At 40.7% G+C, this 12,085-nt stretch overlaps 1 long non-coding RNA gene across 3 annotated transcripts in view; it reads left to right on the forward strand.

The window, feature by feature from the left end:
- The first annotated feature begins 2,286 nt into the window (after positions 1-2,286).
- LOC119540046 overlaps positions 2,287-12,085 on the forward strand; it is a 142,496-nt gene continuing 132,697 nt past the window's right edge. Inside the window, exons 1-3 of one of the 3 annotated variants that reach the window (XR_005218012.1) lie at positions 2,287-2,462; positions 7,313-7,389; positions 10,925-11,522. This is a non-coding gene — a long non-coding RNA (uncharacterized LOC119540046). Of the gene's footprint in view, positions 2,573-7,312; positions 7,390-10,924; positions 11,523-12,085 lie in introns of those variants that run through there. The other 2 variants (XR_005218013.1, XR_005218014.1) reach the window with 2 other exon arrangements.

The following is a 12,085-nucleotide window of genomic DNA, read 5'->3' on the forward strand; positions in this document are numbered from 1 at the left end:
CTTAAAGCAAACACACAAATTCATTACAATCAGATACTGCCATACCTCATTTGGAAAAATTAATGACAACATAAAACATAAATTCCTCGCACTGAATTTAGGAAGAGGGAAACTTCCAAGCAGATTGGGAATGGGGACGGATAAATGCTGAGTTCTTATTCTTCAGTCTCACCTTCCCAGCCCAAAGTTGAAGAGTGACTTTAGGCAATCAGTTAGCCCTTCTGTACCTTAGTTTCCTCAAGAATAAGGGAGACAGTAATACCACCTCTCTTCCCATTCGGGGCTTCTGTGAGACTTGGTAAATTCAGTATCTCTTCTCTTAATTCCCACTCAATCACTGTTGTTAGACTCTTGATTGTCTTCCTCCAGGAGCACACACAGCTGTGATATTTTCTCTGATCTCTGCACCTCCATGTGCAATCAATACTATTTTTGTGTATGTTTTCATGAATTAAGCTTAAAATAAGGAGTTAAAAAAGATCCTTGGTGTACTTGCCATCTAAGTCCCTGATTTGTCAAAGGATGAGATGCTTCCCTTGCTAAGTTAGCACTTCTGATATGTTATCAGTTTAATAATGAACCAGTTCCAAGGTTACCTCAATTTCTGAGACATTTTTGACATTTCTCTTGGTTATTTACTCTGGGTGCTACCTTAGGGAGCTGCAATGACCTGAAAAGATAATACTGGCAAGCTGATTTTTCATCCTATTATAGGAATAAGGTAACTTCATTGGGAAATTAAGTAGATTCAGCTCTATTTTCAAGAAGAGATCTGAGTTTATCAAACTATACTTTGCTTCCTTGGAGTCAAAGTTCATTTTAGGAAAAGACTCAGGTAAGACATGCTCTAAGATATTCTTTTATATCTCATAGCAAACCTTGAGTTATTCTCACTTCTGCTTCTTGTCCCACCAAAAATAGAAAAATTGATTAAACTGGCCAGGATCCCCTATTGTCATTTATTCAACAAATATTGTGGTTTAGACACTGTCCTAGGTGCTGAGCTTGACTTACATACAACAAGGTAGTCATGGTCCCTGGCCTCTTGGCACTTACACTATTGGGAGAGAGTGTTGAGAAAACAAGGAAATGAATCCACTTATTAACTGTGATAATTTTAGGGAGTATGCAGAGTATAGTGACAGAGAATTACAGAGAAAGCCGGTGGAGTTTACTTTATATTGGGTGGTCAGAAGAGACCTGAGGACTGAAGGATGAAAAGCAGCTTTGCTGGCAAGTTCCAGAGAAGGAAGGAAGGGAATGTGTGAAGGCTCTTGGACAAGAAAGTTTGGCACATCAAGAAATAAAAGAAGGTTATTGCTTGCTACTTGAAATCTGTTCTACAGACCAGCAGCATCAGCATTCCTGGGAACTTTAGAAAAATGCAGAATCTCAAGCCCCACCTAAGATCTTCTAAATCAAAATCTGATTTTTTAACAAGATCCATAGGTAACTCATTTTCACATTAAAATTTGGGGGACATTGTAAAAGCACTGGTTCCAACTTTGATTGCGCATTGGAACCTCCTGGGAGTTTTAAAAAAATTCTGTTGCCTGGCTCCCGTAACTAGAAATTTAATTGGTAATTAATTACCTGTGTATTAATTTACAAGGGCTGCTGGAATAAAGTACCACAATCTGGGTGTCTTAAAATAGCACAAATTTATTGCCTCACAGTTCTGGAGTCTGGAATTGTGATATCAAGGTGTTACCAGGGCCAGGCTCCATCTGAAACCTGTAGGGAAGACTCCTTCCTTGCCTCTTCTAGCTTCTGGTGTTTGCTGGCAGTTGTTCATACTCCTTGCAGCTGTAGCACTTCAATCTCTGCCTCCATCATCACGTGGTATTCTCTCCTCCCATGTTTATCTGTCTCTCTTTCCACGTTTCCCTCTTCTTATTTGGACATCAGTCTTAATGAATTAGGGTCCACCCTAATCCAGTTTTGGCATCATCTTAACTAATCACATCTTCAAATACCCCATTTCCAAACATTATCACATTCCTGGGACACAAGTTAGAACTTGAACATATCTTTCTGAGGGTCACAATTCAACCAATAGCAACTATAACTCAGGCATCAGGATTTTTTAAGTTCTCCAGGGGATTCTAAATTGCAGCATAAATTAAAAATTACTTGTCTAAAGGACGGCACTAGGCCCAGAGAAAGCTCTCAATAATTACTCATTAATTGAATACTTGACCATTATCCTTTCCCAAGAAGCCCACAGAGAGGCTGCAGACAGTCGGGAATACTACCCGCCTCTGCCTTAGTGCATTAGAAGGGCTATTCCTCTCAGCAAGATGAAGCCAAACCCTGAACCATTTGAAGAATGAATTAAAGCAGAACTATGCCAGAGAGCAATCCAACTCCTCTGTGTGCCAGATAGCTGATAATTTGGGCATTTTTGTGAATTCACTGCAGTTGTAAGGGATCATCTGGGGGCTGGAAGTGCATCTATCCAGGTGAGGAAATGCCATCCTGAGCTGGACTCTGTAAAGACAGCATGATTTTCAGATTTCCTCCAAAGCCGGGGAGAGCCCACACCAGAGAATATCCTCTTCAGGGCAGTCAGGTAACATTCTTGACTAATGAGTTTGGAACAGAATGTCCTTGCCCTGGCATTTATCAGGGAAGACTTGGGGGTGGGTGTGAAGAGGGTACAGAATGTGATCAAGCCAAAGATATCCATGGTACAGACCTGTGGGGAAGCCCCCTGGGTATTTCCTGCACCTGTGCATCTTAAATACGCAGCACAGTGCGTATGTTGGGGAGTGCAACACAGCCCCCCTGTCAAGGGCAATTTGTTAACCCCGGGCACGGTCAGTTTTCCATTGCCCAAGAGTGGCCCAGCAGCCAGGGATAATTGAGAATGCCCGGAGCAAACCCTGCACTTGCTACAGAAGGTTGCAAAAGATTTTCAAGAGAATAAGACTCACCCATTTCCTCCTTAACAGACCCTAAGCTTTTAAGGCCTCTTTCAAGTAGGTTCAGGGTAAATGACAGTCATGCAAGTTGGGTAATAATGTAAGTTGACACTCTGGAGGAAGGGACTAGAAAGGAAATTTGGGTGACACAAATCTGTCTTTAAGTATTTCCTCAACCTTGTTGGAGAAAAAGGTTTCGATTCTGAATATAGAATAAGCAGTATCCTGGCATCTATCAGATACCGTAAGCCCCAGACAGAGCTGCATTAACCCTTTCAGACTTTTCAACAAACCTACTGAGTCAGAACAAAAAATAGATTTCCAGTTGTGGGCTGCCCAGTCTAGGACTTAGCCAGTAAGTAAGTCCGCCAAGTTTTAAGGGATGTGAAAATGCTTAGTTAAACCCTGGGCCTAAGCAGAGTTGATTTAGAAGGACTAAAGAATATGTGAGTACATGTCACTTCACCAGATATAAATGTCTTGGAAAATAGGAACATAGAAATCTAATCCGGATTGAATAACACCAGGGGAACAGCATATTCTTTGGAAATAAATGATTATCTTTAATGTGAATAATTAATATCTGATTTACTTGTGCTGTAAGTTTCCTAAGGAACTGGCACATCCAGTCTTTCCAGTGGTTACTCTGGATGTGTGTACATGGCACCAATCCATGAGTAGCAACTTAGTGGAGTGCAACTTTTGGCCTATTCCACACCTGCACTCAGGCAGCTATAAAAGACCAAAGGAAAACCCACCAATATGCTGCCTGGTCTTACCTTAAAATCATGACAAACCTCAGATAGATTTTAATATTACAGGGCAGTCATTCTGTCTGTCCAGAGTCCCTTTCCTCTCCCCCTCTTGTTAACTATTTTCCACCTTCTCTTTCCTGAACCTCTCATTCCCTCCCCCTTACTCATCTCTCTAAGTGATACTTTGCTTCCTATTTCAATGTTAAAAAAAAGAAGCTTTTAGAACACAAATTCCACACTTTCCCACCATCACATCTACCCATCTCCCAACATCTGTGCACATATACTCTTTCTTTCCTGTGGTTGTGGATTAGCTGTCTTCACTGCTAAACAAAGCCAACTGCAGCAAGTGCGCACTGGATCCCTCAAAGACATTCCTCCAACAGTGAGCTCTCTCTCCCTCTCTCCATCTCTCCCTCTATCATCATCATCTCTCCATTCTCTATTGCATGATTTCCATCAGTATGCAAATATGCTGTAATGTCCTCCATCTTTTTAGCCCTCCTTGGACCATCTCTCTCCTTCCACTACCACCTAATTTCTCTACTTCTCTTTAGAGCAAACCTTCTCAAAAGACTTTCAAAAGATTTGTCTGTTTTCACTGTCTCTACTTCTCTTCATTTTACTCTTTTTGACCTAAGTCTAATTTGGCTTTTGTTCCCACCATTCCATTTTAACTATTCTTATCAAGGTCATCAGACACATCCTCTTCACGAAATCTGATAGTTCTCAGTCAGAAGCATCAAAACACTTTTATCATTTGACTTCCAGAACTCTTGGTTCTTCTCCTACCTATGGACACCTCCTCTGTCTCCTTTACTGATTCATTCTAACCAATTTGACCTTTAAACTTTGGAGTGCCCCCCAAACTTTTCCCTCTCCACTTACCATTGCTCCCTTGGTAATCTCATCCAATTTCATGGCTTTAAATTTATATCTACAGTCTAAACATCTCCTCTGAACTTTAATTTTGTACATCCATCTTCCTACTTAACATCTCTACTTGAATGTCAACTGAGAAAATCAAACTTAGTAAGTGCCCAAAGTTGCACACCTGACTTCCCTCTCAAACCTGCTCTTCCCCCAGTTTTTCGACCCTCATGAAACAGTGACTCAATTTTTGCAGTTGCTCAGGCCAAATGCCTTAGAATCATCTTCAGCTCCTGTCTTTCTCTCACCTACCCACTTCTTTCCACACACACACCATGGAATTATGCAGTAAATTTCATGGGCTCTCTCTTCAAAGTATATCCTGAATGTGTTTGACAGTTTCTTACCACTTATAACTCTACCATTCCACCTCAAGCCATTATCATTTCTCCCCTTGATTATTTGAATGACATCCAATTTGAACAACTTCAGTTGTTGCCCTGTTATTTCTCCACAGAACAGCTACAGTAATAATGTTCCAGTGGCCTACAAGGCCCCACATACTCTTGCCTGCCATGCCCCAATCACATGTCTTATTTGGCCTCATCCCCTGTCATGCCCCCGCTTGCTCACTCTGCCCCAGCTGCAGTGGCCTCATAGCTCCTCCTGGAACATGCTCCTCCCTCAGGGCACTTGCGCATGCTTGTCTGCCTGCCACAGATGGCCAAATAATTCCCTACTTCACTACCTTAGGATGTCTTTGCAAGCATTTCCCAATCAGCAAAACCTTTTCATGCTTTATTTTCTCTATAACACAATAATCATTTCATATATTTTATTTATTTATTGTCTGCCTCTGTACATTAGAATGTAATCTCCACAAGAGCAGAAATTTTTATTTGTTCCCTCCTGTATCTGTACCTACAACAGTGCATGGTATGTTGTAGGTGTTAAAACATTTGCTGAAAGAGTGAATGAATAAAGAAATGAATGAATACAATTAATTTGGTCATCACAGTAGTGGAAAAATATTAAGTCAAATCAGTTTAAACTATCAAAGCAGTTATACACATAATCATAGATATTTCTACATTATTTACTAAGAATTTTCTGTATGCTAAGCATTGTGGTATATTGTGCTTTGGGAAGATGGTAGTAATCTTCTTACTTTTCTCTCAAGAAATCTAAATGTCAAGGGGAAGGTAGTATGTACGTACATGGGGGAAAACCAGATAATACATTCAAGGAAAATACCATAGTAATTCTCAATCTGATAAGAGTTTAATAGTCTAAATATTTATTTTAGCTAACATTTATTGAATTCTTACTATATGCCAGGTACGACACTGGGGATTTTATAGATACTGACTCATTTAATCCTAACAGTAATAAAATTTTCAGTCCCATTTTAAAGAAGACAAAACTTGAGGCACAAGTAACTGAAAATAGTGCTACTAGACAATTTTAAAAGCTCCCAGTGCACAGACTACAAAACAGAAAGAAGCTAGGCCTATCAGTCATCAGAACACATTTATTTATCACCTGCTCAATACTAGGTATTATATGGAAAAAATCCCTAATATGGTATTGTACTTTGGTATGTGGCCTCTGCCTTCCAGAACAGTCACTAATAGGATGGTATGGCTTTAGACTAAGGCTTCTCAAACTTTAATATGAATAGGGATCAGCTGGGGGACTTGTTAAAATGCAGATTTTGATTCTGGTTTGGGGTCAGGCCTGAGATTCTGCATTACTCAAACTCTCAGGGCATGCTGATGCTGCTGGACTATGGACCACGCTCTGAGAAACAAGATGTTACCCAAATTAGTGCCTTCATGTCCTGGGGGGGGCGGGGGGGGGAGCCAATTTATAGCTGATAAGGAGTCATCTCCAGGGGGTAAAAGTTTGGGCTATAATGAAGATAAACTCCCTCTGCTTATTTTGACCAATTGTCAAGGAACATTTTTCCCCCTGATAGCTATCATTCTACCTCAGCCGCCTGGGATGATTTCACTTTAAAAAGGAAAAGTTGAGATTTTCTTGAAAACTTCTTTTCATATTTACAACTGTTGCCAATTTCTATGTCATTTATAGTTTCCTAAAGAAATTAGAAATAAAATTGGCTTAATCCTGGGCCTAGAATTTATCTGTTGTTCCTAGCAGAAACAACAGCTAGATCTTAAAATACCTTTTTAGTTTATCTTTAATCCAGAAGCATTGGACTTTTCCAGCTCTTCACTGGTCCCTGCTTCCTCAGCTTCAACAGAAGTCCATCCTGTGGGAGACCCCTGATGTGGACATTTTTCCTGCTTGATGCTAAAGGAATTTCAGGGAACCAAAAGTCTGGAGCCCACCCACCATTCTTCACCACCATCAGAAAGCTTTTTTGCTTGAGAGTCTGCTGATAGGCTGGACAGGTGAAGTTTTCCCAGTAGCAGAGAGCTTCCATTACCTTCCTACATAGCAGGCATAGTGAGGTTAGAAGGTTAAGGTAGTCTGCCCTTCAAAGCATTTTGCAAATACTAATCTGGCAGAGCAGAGGAACAGGAGATCTGCAGCTACAGGGAAGCTACCTTGAGGCAGTTTAAGGCCAGATATTTCTACAGAGAGGAGGAAGTTTCAAGCATAAATTGGACAGCATCTCAGAATTCCGTTTGCAGAGTGTGTGTGTGTGTGCGTTTTAAATGATTTATTAATATCATATTACAATAAATTATAAAATAATTTTTTTAAGAGTCAGCACTTTATGGCTACCCTGTGTAGGTATAAACACAAGCATCATGGCCTTATCCATGCCTGAGGAGAGAGAAAGAAGTGTAAAGTCAGTATGAAGTCAACAGGTAAGACTGGGGAAAGGGCTTATGAATGCTACCACATAGCTTTCTGCCAGCATTAACATAGTTTTTTGCCAGACTGGGGAATGACTTCCTTAGAGGCCCCCCCACCTTTTTTTTTTTATCCTGATGCTCATTTGGTTTCCTTTGATTTTGTTCCATAAAGTGGCCCAAACATAGGCCTCCACTTGGCCTTTAACAATCACACACACACACACACCGTTTGGCTTTGAACTTGTCTGTACTTTATGAACATTCTTCCCAGACACTCTTCAGTGAAGTCTCTGCTGTGAGGGAGGCTAGAGGAGGGTGAAGCTTGGTTTGGGATGGTTAATGATTGCCAGGAATTTGTAAATCTTTTCATGATCATCATGCAGAGAAGCTGAACTGTAAAAGTGAAACAAAACCCCAGAGATGAGAAGAAGGAACCACACTTGACCAGACCAGCCCTGGAAAAACTGAGGCTTGAGGGGTAGAAGAGCCATAAAAAAGTTCCCATCTTCAGACGGATGGTAGTGATTGTAAAAACAGCAGTGTCATTGTTTCTTTAAATGAGTAAGTGCAAATGTATGTATTTTAGACTGAGTCAATGACTGTGATGTTTCAGGTCACAGAAAGGGAAGGAAGGGGAACTCACATTCTTTAAGAACCTATTATACACCAGGAGCTTTCTATAGGTTACCTCTTGTAATTTTCACCGTTGTCACTTAAAGTAGATTTCATTATCCTTATTTTATACATGAAGAGCTGAGGAAAAGTTAAGTACAGACATTGTTGACTGAATGACCCAACAGACATTCCCAATCCCCTTCCCCTTTTGCTGCCTTTCTCTATGGAAGTTAGAAAAGGTAAGCATTTGCCTTCTTTCCTCCTCTGCAGCCGAGGTAGCCTGGCCATAAGACAAAATTCTGGTTAATGATATGTGAACATATGCATAACATTCTCAAATGTATATTGACAGCTGAGAGTTCAGGTCTGAATCCAGGCTTATATATCCAGCTGCCAAGTTAACATCACCACCTGAATAGTTTCTTAGTTTCTTAAGGCTACCATGTAAAGTACCACGGACTAGGATGCTTAAAACAACAGAAATGTGTTGTCTCACAATTCTGAAGGCTAGAAATCTGAAATCAAGGTGTCAGCAAGACCATACTCTCTGAAATGTGTGTGTGGGGGGGGGGGGCTGGGGTGGGATTGGGGGAACCTTCCTTGTCTCTTTCTAGCTTCAGGTGGTTTTCAGCAGTCCTGGACTTTCCATGTTTTATGGCTGCATCACTCCAATCTCTACTTCTGTCTTCATGTGACCTTCTTCCCTGAGTCTGTGTATTCAGATTTCCTCTTACAGGAACAACACTCATATTGGATTTGGAGCCACCCTAATCCAGTTTGACCTCATTTTAACTAATCACATCATCAGAGACCCTATTTCCAAATAAGGTAACATTCACGACCAGGGATTAGGACTTGAACGTGTTTTTTGGGGGTCACAATCTAATCCATAAGGGGTAACCAGTAAGAATCACAACCTAACATGGTCAGATTTGTCCTCCTGATTTTTCTTGTTAAATCTGCTCTCTGCCAGTCTTTGCCATCAGGCAATCCCATTGTTCCAGGTGAACAGGCCCACAGACTCGGTCATCCTTACCCTTTGGTTCCAGTCCATATCCTGTAAGTCCTTAGATTCTGCTCTACACTTCTCACTGACCCCACTATAGTCATCATGGTCCAAGTCATCAGCATCTCTTGCTTGGAAGCTACTTTTTGGGTCTCCATGCTTCTGTCCTACCTCCAGTGATTATGTTAAAATGTAAATGATATCATGTCCCTTCCCTGCTTACAATCATCCTATGACTTCCCATCTCACTCAGAGTAGAAACCAGAGTCCTCACAGAAGCCCATAAAGCTCACCATGAGATGGCCTCTCTTACCTCCAGCCACAATGATATCCTTGCACAGATCTTTAAACTTGATAGGCCCTCTTCTCTGGAAAGTTCTTCCCCAATTTATTTGCATGGCTTGCTCCCTTAACACCTTCTTAGTGAAGTCTTTTCTGACCCAACGCGTTTAAAATGTACCTTCTCCCCACCCCCATCAACTGGCACTGCCTATTCACTTCCTGTCTTTATTTTTTTTTTCTTTTTTTTAAATTCAGTTTTATTGAGATACATTCATATACCATACAGTCATCCATGGTGTACAATCAACTGTTCACAGTACCATCATATAGTTGTTCATTCATCACCCCAATCTATTTTTGAACATATATTTTCCTTATACCAGAAAGAATCAGAATAAGAATAAAAAGTAAAAAAGAACACCCAAATCATCCCCCCCATCCCACCCTATTTTTCATTTAGTTTTTGTCCCCATTTTTCTACTCATCCATCCATACACTGGATAAAGGGAGTGTGATCCACAAGGTTTTCACAATCACATTGTCACCCCTTGTAAGCTACATTGTTATACAGTCGTCTTCAAGAGTCCAGGCTACTGGGTTGGAGTTTGGTAGTTTCAGGTATTTACTTCTAGCTATTACAATATCTTAAAACCTAAAAAGTCTTATCCATATAGTGCATAAGAATGTCCACCACAGTGATCTCTCGACTCCATTTGAAATCTCTCAGCTACTGAAACTTTATTTCGTTTCATTTCACATCCCCCTTTTGGTCAAGAAGATATTCTCAATCCCAAGATGCCTGGTCCAGATTCATCCCCAGGAGTCATATCCTGCATTGCCAGGGAGATTTACATCCCTGGGAGTCAAGTCCCATGTAGCGGGGAGGGCAGTGAGTTCACCTGCTGAGGTGGCTCAGGTAGAGAGAGAGAGGGCCACATGTGAGCAACAGAGAGGCACTCGGGAAGACTCTTAACTTGCCTTTATTTTGACTCTAGCATCAATCATTACCTGATACTACACTTTCCACTTATTTACCTTACTTGGTGTCTGTTTCCCCTGTAGTAGGATGTCAGTTCCATTAAGATGAGGATTTTGTTCAGTTTTTATAACTGCAGGAGCACTAGAATGATATTTGGCCTGTAATTGATGCTCCAAAAATATTAATTAATTTGTTAATTAATTAGTGCTCAGGATTTCTGGGGAAGGTTTTTCTTCGTTATGTAAAGCCCAGGCATCAGAAAAGTGGTCCCTTGGGCTACCCTTTCCCCTTCATACCTGTCTTAAAAAATGCTGAGGATAAATGAGCAAAAGAATAGAAAATGTCTTATGTCATTTTGAACTACTGCAGCATCATCAACAATCTCCAACCTCTAGATATCTTGTTAGGTAAGAAAAATAACACTTTATTCACTTAACCTGAGTGTCAGCAAACCATGACCCATAGGCCAAATCTGGCCTTCTGCCTATTTTTTAAAATAGTTTTATTGGCATACAGTCACACCTACTTATTTATCTAATGTTTGCTGCACCTTTCATACTAAGAGAGCTGTACGGTCCACAAAGCCTGAAAGATTTACCATCTGACCCTTTACAGAAAATATTTGCCATCCCTTGGTTGTTAGTTGAGTTTTCTGTTGTTTTCAGTCAGAAGCATTGTGGTGACCATGTGCTGCTCAGATACCCTGCTGCAGGAAGCACAATTGACAGCCCCAGGTCCTGCCATCTGTATCAACCACCACATTCTCTGAGGCCCTGCTTCCTGCAACCTGCTCTTACCCAGTGGCTGAGCACAGATACCATTCCTGTGAGAAGTAAGGGTCCTCCCACAAGCAATTTTGGCTCAACGACTTCCATCAGCCTAGATGAAATTTTCTTGCAACAGTACTGGAATCTGAAACTTGCCTTTTTCAACCCTCCCGCCTTCTCTCCTTCACAGAGGTCAGATCTGCATCAAGTTCTGAGGGCTCTTCCTACCTCCTCCTCTTCTCTCTGCTTTTATCCTTCAGAGGTGTTTCCCCACCAAATGGCTGTCACGTCTAGTCCTGTCTTGGCATGTGCTTCTCACAAACATTCTTGATTGATACACTGCAGATAAGAAGTAATACACAGAGCTGATAAGAAGTGATTCTTAGATTTGAACCAACATCTGACTGACTCAAAGGCTTGTGCTCTTTCCAACACTACACTGTTAATATTTCCCCAGATCTTTATTTTTGCCTTTTTCTGAATATTGTATTCACGTGTGCCCTAACAGACGTTAGCAGAATTTGTCAAAAAGTTGCCAACTTTATAAGTATTGGTTGAATAAATAAGTGAACAAACATTAATTAAAATACCTAAAATGTGTACATTTGGTTAAGTCTTAATATGTGTACAATCTAGTTGAAGAAATGTTACACAGATGGCATTGTACAAGAATGATTCGTGGTGGGGTCAAAAGGTACTAATGGGTAAGAGCCTGGAGGCAATGGGATCAGCTAGGAGTCTACTGCAAGAGTAGTGACAGGATGTAATGAGTCCAAACTTGGCCACACAGTGTATTAAGAGTCTGAATTAACCTAGTCTTTCAACTTGGAAGTTGAAATAAAAGGAAAAGAGCAACATTTAAAAACAAAATCAACAGGCCATTCATTGGTCATAGAAGTCAAACCAAGAGTAAGGATGTCTGGAAGAAAGTACCATTTGCCAAAATGAGGTATTATAAGAAAAGGAGCTCTCTGTTGGGCAGGAGGGTAGGGAGTTGAGGATCACTCACATGGAATCACTTAAAAGATGATGGATAAGTGGGATTAGCTATAGGAAGTT

This window comes from Choloepus didactylus, chromosome 7, assembly GCF_015220235.1.
Source record: "Choloepus didactylus isolate mChoDid1 chromosome 7, mChoDid1.pri, whole genome shotgun sequence".
NCBI lineage: Eukaryota > Metazoa > Chordata > Mammalia > Pilosa > Megalonychidae > Choloepus > Choloepus didactylus.